At 53.9% G+C, this 7,960-nt stretch overlaps 3 non-coding genes across 3 annotated transcripts; all 3 read left to right on the forward strand.

Annotated features, from left to right (window-relative positions):
* The first annotated feature begins 121 nt into the window (after positions 1 to 121).
* Positions 122 to 214, forward strand: LOC128067060 (small nucleolar RNA SNORD116). The gene has a single exon (XR_008201276.1). It is a non-coding gene; the product is annotated as a small nucleolar RNA SNORD116 (small nucleolar RNA).
* Positions 215 to 2,866: 2,652 nt separating this feature from the next.
* LOC128067061 (small nucleolar RNA SNORD116) lies at positions 2,867 to 2,959 on the forward strand. The gene has a single exon (XR_008201277.1). It is a non-coding gene; the product is annotated as a small nucleolar RNA SNORD116 (small nucleolar RNA).
* Positions 2,960 to 5,611: 2,652 nt separating this feature from the next.
* On the forward strand, positions 5,612 to 5,704 carry LOC128067062 (small nucleolar RNA SNORD116). Its single transcript, XR_008201278.1, has one exon. It is a non-coding gene; the product is annotated as a small nucleolar RNA SNORD116 (small nucleolar RNA).
* The last annotated feature ends 2,256 nt before the right edge of the window (positions 5,705 to 7,960 follow it).

Here is a 7,960-nt window from a genome sequence, read left to right on the forward strand (position 1 = left end):
TTGCTGAGAAGCCTGGGGGCTCTGAGTTCTCCTGGGTGTTGGGGGACTCCAAAGTCACTGGCTCCTCCTGGGAGTGGCCCTGCCTGCCCCGTGGAGGTGGGCAGTGAGCCAGCACGTGCTCGGATCGATGATGACACCCTCACATGCATTCCTTGGAAAATCTGAACAAAATGAGTGAGAACTCACTACCGTCTCCTCACCGAAACTGAGGTCCAGCACGTTGCTTCCCTTGGAGTTAAGGGCGGGACTGGTTAGCAGTGAGTGCATCTCCCACTGTGTCACACACACACATGGAGGAGCTAGGTCACCACCATTTGCGAGGCTCCCGTCTGAGGGTGGGCCGTGTACAGACATTGGAGTGGCTCTTGGAATGCGAGGTCCGTGTAAAGGCACTGCGGAGCATAGAGGCATTCGGCTTGTCCAGTGGTGGCAGGAGTCACATTAGATCCTGGCTGAGCTCTTGAGCTCTTCACTCGAAAAGGTGTGTTTCCTCCCCGTTAATGCTGCTAGTTGCGCTCGTTGGGGTAATGGTGATATGAAACCCGAAGCACAAAAGTTTCTGTGGTTTCTGATCAGAGCCCCAGGTCAGCTCTGAGGCCCTCGCCATTGCAGCCCTTTGGGTTGGTGAGATTCCCGAGTGGCCTGTGTACTGTAGCAGTTGCAGGGACCTAGTGGAACGTTGGCAGGGGCAAAAGGAAATAGGTCTAGTTTCTGTTCTTGGCAGTTCCTTCCTGTATTGCAACTCCTGTCACAGTGTTGAGCCTTGCAGGACACTGTGGACTGTGAGGTGATCGTAGCCATACATTCCTCCCGTGGGTTGGCCAGAGGCCTAGAGCAGAATGGTTGTGCAGGTGAAGATAGGTGTAGTATGATTTCCTGGGACAATCTGTCCCCTGATATTCAGGCACTGTTGTTCTGTCTTCAGTGATACATACTGTGGTCCTTTTGGAGCTGCTGGTTGCTGGGTGCAGAGGACAGGGCATTGCTGGTGGTTGGGAGACTCGGTGATAGTGACCTTTGTGGCCTGATGCCAGTAAAAGGTCTTTCAAACTGTATCTTTGGTGCCTCGAAGAGTTACAATAACTAGGCCTAGGAGCCAGCCCTCTGGGTGGTAATAAGGTATGTGCCCCCATTTAGCCCTTGGGACTGGAATTTACAAAGTGTATGAGTTCCCGAAGAATGGGGCCAGCAAGACAGCCCGGATCCCACCCAGGTGTTCACCACCCTGGCAGTGACATAGCAACCTTGGAAGACCATGGTTGTGGTAGAGATCCGGCATTGGTTGGCATACCACGCTGCTTCAATGTAGTAGCCATTGGCTCCCCTGACATGATGGTGGGAAACCTGGCAAATCCAAGGTCTTCCCCTGCCTGTTTATTTGGAGTCTTCCTGGAAGCAGCCTTAGTGATCTGTGAGCGCTTGGTGGTCTTGCGTGGTGGGGACAAGCTGCCAGGCAGGATGGCACGGTGTTGCCGTAATCAAAGCCACCTTCTTCCTGTGGGTCTTGCTGAGTGCTGATTGCCCTGTGTGAGTAGAGCCCTTGGAGGCTTCTGATGTGGGTGAGTCACCCTTGGGGGCAGAAGGAGTTCAATTTAGACCAAGTCTTGCTTTAAGGGAGCTTTCTCTAGGGTGTGGTTGGTACCCAGGGCCCTGCAGGCTGTGGATCTGAGCATAATCTGGCCAGGAAATGGGCCCCGTTTCTGTGGGAGTGACCCCTGGATCCTGGTACCTGAGGATGACTGCCTCTTGTCTTGCGCTTTCCGGCGGAGCCCCGGAGACCGACTGGACTAATTGCACAGGAAGAGGCGCATGCCCTGTATTCTTCTGCTCTGCGAGCGTATGGTGGGCTGCATCTGGCCCAAGGCCAAGTTAACCACACTGTAGGCCTTCTCCAGAAAGTATCTCTGTTCGGGGAGGAGGTGGGACTCGTGGCAAGGACGGACACCTGAGCTGTAGTAGTAGCTGGGGTAGTATCACGGTAAGGGACATTCACACAGATGCTCCGCAAGGGGGCCTTAGGTGGTCCGGTTCCTGTACTTTGGTCAGACCCCATGGATCATGTAGATCGGGAGCCCAGAGCCTATGTCAACCCCTCAGTGTAATTTTGCATGGTGTTTTGTGGGAGCGTGGGAGTTCAGGTCTCCATGGAGAAGATGTGTGTGTTCAGACACCAGGGCCTTTGCTCAGGGGCTCTGAGACACGGAAATATACGGAAAGAGTTCCAAAGGCACCCAGAATCCTGAGAGCACATCATTCTTGGTACGCTAGAACACGAGTACTCAGACCCACATCAAGTCTCCCGCCACGCTTGCACACTCAGTCAGACAGACATCCACAGTCACGTGAACCTAACTTTCTTCACTTGTGCCAACACATAGGTATCCAGTCGTACATAAGGGATACTACAGTTGGGAAGCAAAAAAGGCCTTCCCTCAGGGAACTGTGGGCATCAATATTGCTTAGCGAGAAGCTGGGTACACATCTGAAGCTTGCCTGTGCTTTCTGTCCCCTTGTCAGGTGAAGTTCCCAAGTGTGAGAGTCCGTCACTCAGAAAATGGAGCCCCGCTCGTGAGATGGTGACTCGAGGTGCTAGGGAGTCCGGCGAGAAGTGTGGCGGGCCCAGGTTGCTGCCACTGCTTTCGGATCACCGAGCTCGGTACGCCTTCCCCTGCCCCAAGACGTGTCATGGATTTCAGGTTTCCTGAGACTGCCTGAGTGGCTGTATGTATGGAGGGACCATTCCTTTTGCTGAGAAGCCTGGGGGCTCTGAGTTCTCCTGGGTGTTGGGGGACTCCAAAGTCACTGGCTCCTCCTGGGAGTGGCCCTGCCTGCCCCGTGGAGGTGGGCAGTGAGCCAGCACGTGCTCGGATCGATGATGACACCCTCACATGCATTCCTTGGAAAATCTGAACAAAATGAGTGAGAACTCACTACCGTCTCCTCACCGAAACTGAGGTCCAGCACGTTGCTTCCCTTGGAGTTAAGGGCGGGACTGGTTAGCAGTGAGTGCATCTCCCACTGTGTCACACACACACATGGAGGAGCTAGGTCACCACCATTTGCGAGGCTCCCGTCTGAGGGTGGGCCGTGTACAGACATTGGAGTGGCTCTTGGAATGCGAGGTCCGTGTAAAGGCACTGCGGAGCATAGAGGCATTCGGCTTGTCCAGTGGTGGCAGGAGTCACATTAGATCCTGGCTGAGCTCTTGAGCTCTTCACTCGAAAAGGTGTGTTTCCTCCCCGTTAATGCTGCTAGTTGCGCTCGTTGGGGTAATGGTGATATGAAACCCGAAGCACAAAAGTTTCTGTGGTTTCTGATCAGAGCCCCAGGTCAGCTCTGAGGCCCTCGCCATTGCAGCCCTTTGGGTTGGTGAGATTCCCGAGTGGCCTGTGTACTGTAGCAGTTGCAGGGACCTAGTGGAACGTTGGCAGGGGCAAAAGGAAATAGGTCTAGTTTCTGTTCTTGGCAGTTCCTTCCTGTATTGCAACTCCTGTCACAGTGTTGAGCCTTGCAGGACACTGTGGACTGTGAGGTGATCGTAGCCATACATTCCTCCCGTGGGTTGGCCAGAGGCCTAGAGCAGAATGGTTGTGCAGGTGAAGATAGGTGTAGTATGATTTCCTGGGACAATCTGTCCCCTGATATTCAGGCACTGTTGTTCTGTCTTCAGTGATACATACTGTGGTCCTTTTGGAGCTGCTGGTTGCTGGGTGCAGAGGACAGGGCATTGCTGGTGGTTGGGAGACTCGGTGATAGTGACCTTTGTGGCCTGATGCCAGTAAAAGGTCTTTCAAACTGTATCTTTGGTGCCTCGAAGAGTTACAATAACTAGGCCTAGGAGCCAGCCCTCTGGGTGGTAATAAGGTATGTGCCCCCATTTAGCCCTTGGGACTGGAATTTACAAAGTGTATGAGTTCCCGAAGAATGGGGCCAGCAAGACAGCCCGGATCCCACCCAGGTGTTCACCACCCTGGCAGTGACATAGCAACCTTGGAAGACCATGGTTGTGGTAGAGATCCGGCATTGGTTGGCATACCACGCTGCTTCAATGTAGTAGCCATTGGCTCCCCTGACATGATGGTGGGAAACCTGGCAAATCCAAGGTCTTCCCCTGCCTGTTTATTTGGAGTCTTCCTGGAAGCAGCCTTAGTGATCTGTGAGCGCTTGGTGGTCTTGCGTGGTGGGGACAAGCTGCCAGGCAGGATGGCACGGTGTTGCCGTAATCAAAGCCACCTTCTTCCTGTGGGTCTTGCTGAGTGCTGATTGCCCTGTGTGAGTAGAGCCCTTGGAGGCTTCTGATGTGGGTGAGTCACCCTTGGGGGCAGAAGGAGTTCAATTTAGACCAAGTCTTGCTTTAAGGGAGCTTTCTCTAGGGTGTGGTTGGTACCCAGGGCCCTGCAGGCTGTGGATCTGAGCATAATCTGGCCAGGAAATGGGCCCCGTTTCTGTGGGAGTGACCCCTGGATCCTGGTACCTGAGGATGACTGCCTCTTGTCTTGCGCTTTCCGGCGGAGCCCCGGAGACCGACTGGACTAATTGCACAGGAAGAGGCGCATGCCCTGTATTCTTCTGCTCTGCGAGCGTATGGTGGGCTGCATCTGGCCCAAGGCCAAGTTAACCACACTGTAGGCCTTCTCCAGAAAGTATCTCTGTTCGGGGAGGAGGTGGGACTCGTGGCAAGGACGGACACCTGAGCTGTAGTAGTAGCTGGGGTAGTATCACGGTAAGGGACATTCACACAGATGCTCCGCAAGGGGGCCTTAGGTGGTCCGGTTCCTGTACTTTGGTCAGACCCCATGGATCATGTAGATCGGGAGCCCAGAGCCTATGTCAACCCCTCAGTGTAATTTTGCATGGTGTTTTGTGGGAGCGTGGGAGTTCAGGTCTCCATGGAGAAGATGTGTGTGTTCAGACACCAGGGCCTTTGCTCAGGGGCTCTGAGACACGGAAATATACGGAAAGAGTTCCAAAGGCACCCAGAATCCTGAGAGCACATCATTCTTGGTACGCTAGAACACGAGTACTCAGACCCACATCAAGTCTCCCGCCACGCTTGCACACTCAGTCAGACAGACATCCACAGTCACGTGAACCTAACTTTCTTCACTTGTGCCAACACATAGGTATCCAGTCGTACATAAGGGATACTACAGTTGGGAAGCAAAAAAGGCCTTCCCTCAGGGAACTGTGGGCATCAATATTGCTTAGCGAGAAGCTGGGTACACATCTGAAGCTTGCCTGTGCTTTCTGTCCCCTTGTCAGGTGAAGTTCCCAAGTGTGAGAGTCCGTCACTCAGAAAATGGAGCCCCGCTCGTGAGATGGTGACTCGAGGTGCTAGGGAGTCCGGCGAGAAGTGTGGCGGGCCCAGGTTGCTGCCACTGCTTTCGGATCACCGAGCTCGGTACGCCTTCCCCTGCCCCAAGACGTGTCATGGATTTCAGGTTTCCTGAGACTGCCTGAGTGGCTGTATGTATGGAGGGACCATTCCTTTTGCTGAGAAGCCTGGGGGCTCTGAGTTCTCCTGGGTGTTGGGGGACTCCAAAGTCACTGGCTCCTCCTGGGAGTGGCCCTGCCTGCCCCGTGGAGGTGGGCAGTGAGCCAGCACGTGCTCGGATCGATGATGACACCCTCACATGCATTCCTTGGAAAATCTGAACAAAATGAGTGAGAACTCACTACCGTCTCCTCACCGAAACTGAGGTCCAGCACGTTGCTTCCCTTGGAGTTAAGGGCGGGACTGGTTAGCAGTGAGTGCATCTCCCACTGTGTCACACACACACATGGAGGAGCTAGGTCACCACCATTTGCGAGGCTCCCGTCTGAGGGTGGGCCGTGTACAGACATTGGAGTGGCTCTTGGAATGCGAGGTCCGTGTAAAGGCACTGCGGAGCATAGAGGCATTCGGCTTGTCCAGTGGTGGCAGGAGTCACATTAGATCCTGGCTGAGCTCTTGAGCTCTTCACTCGAAAAGGTGTGTTTCCTCCCCGTTAATGCTGCTAGTTGCGCTCGTTGGGGTAATGGTGATATGAAACCCGAAGCACAAAAGTTTCTGTGGTTTCTGATCAGAGCCCCAGGTCAGCTCTGAGGCCCTCGCCATTGCAGCCCTTTGGGTTGGTGAGATTCCCGAGTGGCCTGTGTACTGTAGCAGTTGCAGGGACCTAGTGGAACGTTGGCAGGGGCAAAAGGAAATAGGTCTAGTTTCTGTTCTTGGCAGTTCCTTCCTGTATTGCAACTCCTGTCACAGTGTTGAGCCTTGCAGGACACTGTGGACTGTGAGGTGATCGTAGCCATACATTCCTCCCGTGGGTTGGCCAGAGGCCTAGAGCAGAATGGTTGTGCAGGTGAAGATAGGTGTAGTATGATTTCCTGGGACAATCTGTCCCCTGATATTCAGGCACTGTTGTTCTGTCTTCAGTGATACATACTGTGGTCCTTTTGGAGCTGCTGGTTGCTGGGTGCAGAGGACAGGGCATTGCTGGTGGTTGGGAGACTCGGTGATAGTGACCTTTGTGGCCTGATGCCAGTAAAAGGTCTTTCAAACTGTATCTTTGGTGCCTCGAAGAGTTACAATAACTAGGCCTAGGAGCCAGCCCTCTGGGTGGTAATAAGGTATGTGCCCCCATTTAGCCCTTGGGACTGGAATTTACAAAGTGTATGAGTTCCCGAAGAATGGGGCCAGCAAGACAGCCCGGATCCCACCCAGGTGTTCACCACCCTGGCAGTGACATAGCAACCTTGGAAGACCATGGTTGTGGTAGAGATCCGGCATTGGTTGGCATACCACGCTGCTTCAATGTAGTAGCCATTGGCTCCCCTGACATGATGGTGGGAAACCTGGCAAATCCAAGGTCTTCCCCTGCCTGTTTATTTGGAGTCTTCCTGGAAGCAGCCTTAGTGATCTGTGAGCGCTTGGTGGTCTTGCGTGGTGGGGACAAGCTGCCAGGCAGGATGGCACGGTGTTGCCGTAATCAAAGCCACCTTCTTCCTGTGGGTCTTGCTGAGTGCTGATTGCCCTGTGTGAGTAGAGCCCTTGGAGGCTTCTGATGTGGGTGAGTCACCCTTGGGGGCAGAAGGAGTTCAATTTAGACCAAGTCTTGCTTTAAGGGAGCTTTCTCTAGGGTGTGGTTGGTACCCAGGGCCCTGCAGGCTGTGGATCTGAGCATAATCTGGCCAGGAAATGGGCCCCGTTTCTGTGGGAGTGACCCCTGGATCCTGGTACCTGAGGATGACTGCCTCTTGTCTTGCGCTTTCCGGCGGAGCCCCGGAGACCGACTGGACTAATTGCACAGGAAGAGGCGCATGCCCTGTATTCTTCTGCTCTGCGAGCGTATGGTGGGCTGCATCTGGCCCAAGGCCAAGTTAACCACACTGTAGGCCTTCTCCAGAAAGTATCTCTGTTCGGGGAGGAGGTGGGACTCGTGGCAAGGACGGACACCTGAGCTGTAGTAGTAGCTGGGGTAGTATCACGGTAAGGGACATTCACACAGATGCTCCGCAAGGGGGCCTTAGGTGGTCCGGTTCCTGTACTTTGGTCAGACCCCATGGATCATGTAGATCGGGAGCCCAGAGCCTATGTCAACCCCTCAGTGTAATTTTGCATGGTGTTTTGTGGGAGCGTGGGAGTTCAGGTCTCCATGGAGAAGATGTGTGTGTTCAGACACCAGGGCCTTTGCTCAGGGGCTCTGAGACACGGAAATATACGGAAAGAGTTCCAAAGGCACCCAGAATCCTGAGAGCACATCATTCTTGGTACGCTAGAACACGAGTACTCAGACCCACATCAAGTCTCCCGCCACGCTTGCACACTCAGTCAGACAGACATCCACAGTCACGTGAACCTAACTTTCTTCACTTGTGCCAACACATAGGTATCCAGTCGTACATAAGGGATACTACAGTTGGGAAGCAAAAAAGGCCTTCCCTCAGGGAACTGTGGGCATCAATATTGCTTAGCGAGAAG

The sequence above is a fragment of the Budorcas taxicolor genome, chromosome 21 (genome assembly GCF_023091745.1).
Source record: "Budorcas taxicolor isolate Tak-1 chromosome 21, Takin1.1, whole genome shotgun sequence".
Taxonomy (NCBI): Eukaryota; Metazoa; Chordata; class Mammalia; order Artiodactyla; family Bovidae; genus Budorcas; species Budorcas taxicolor.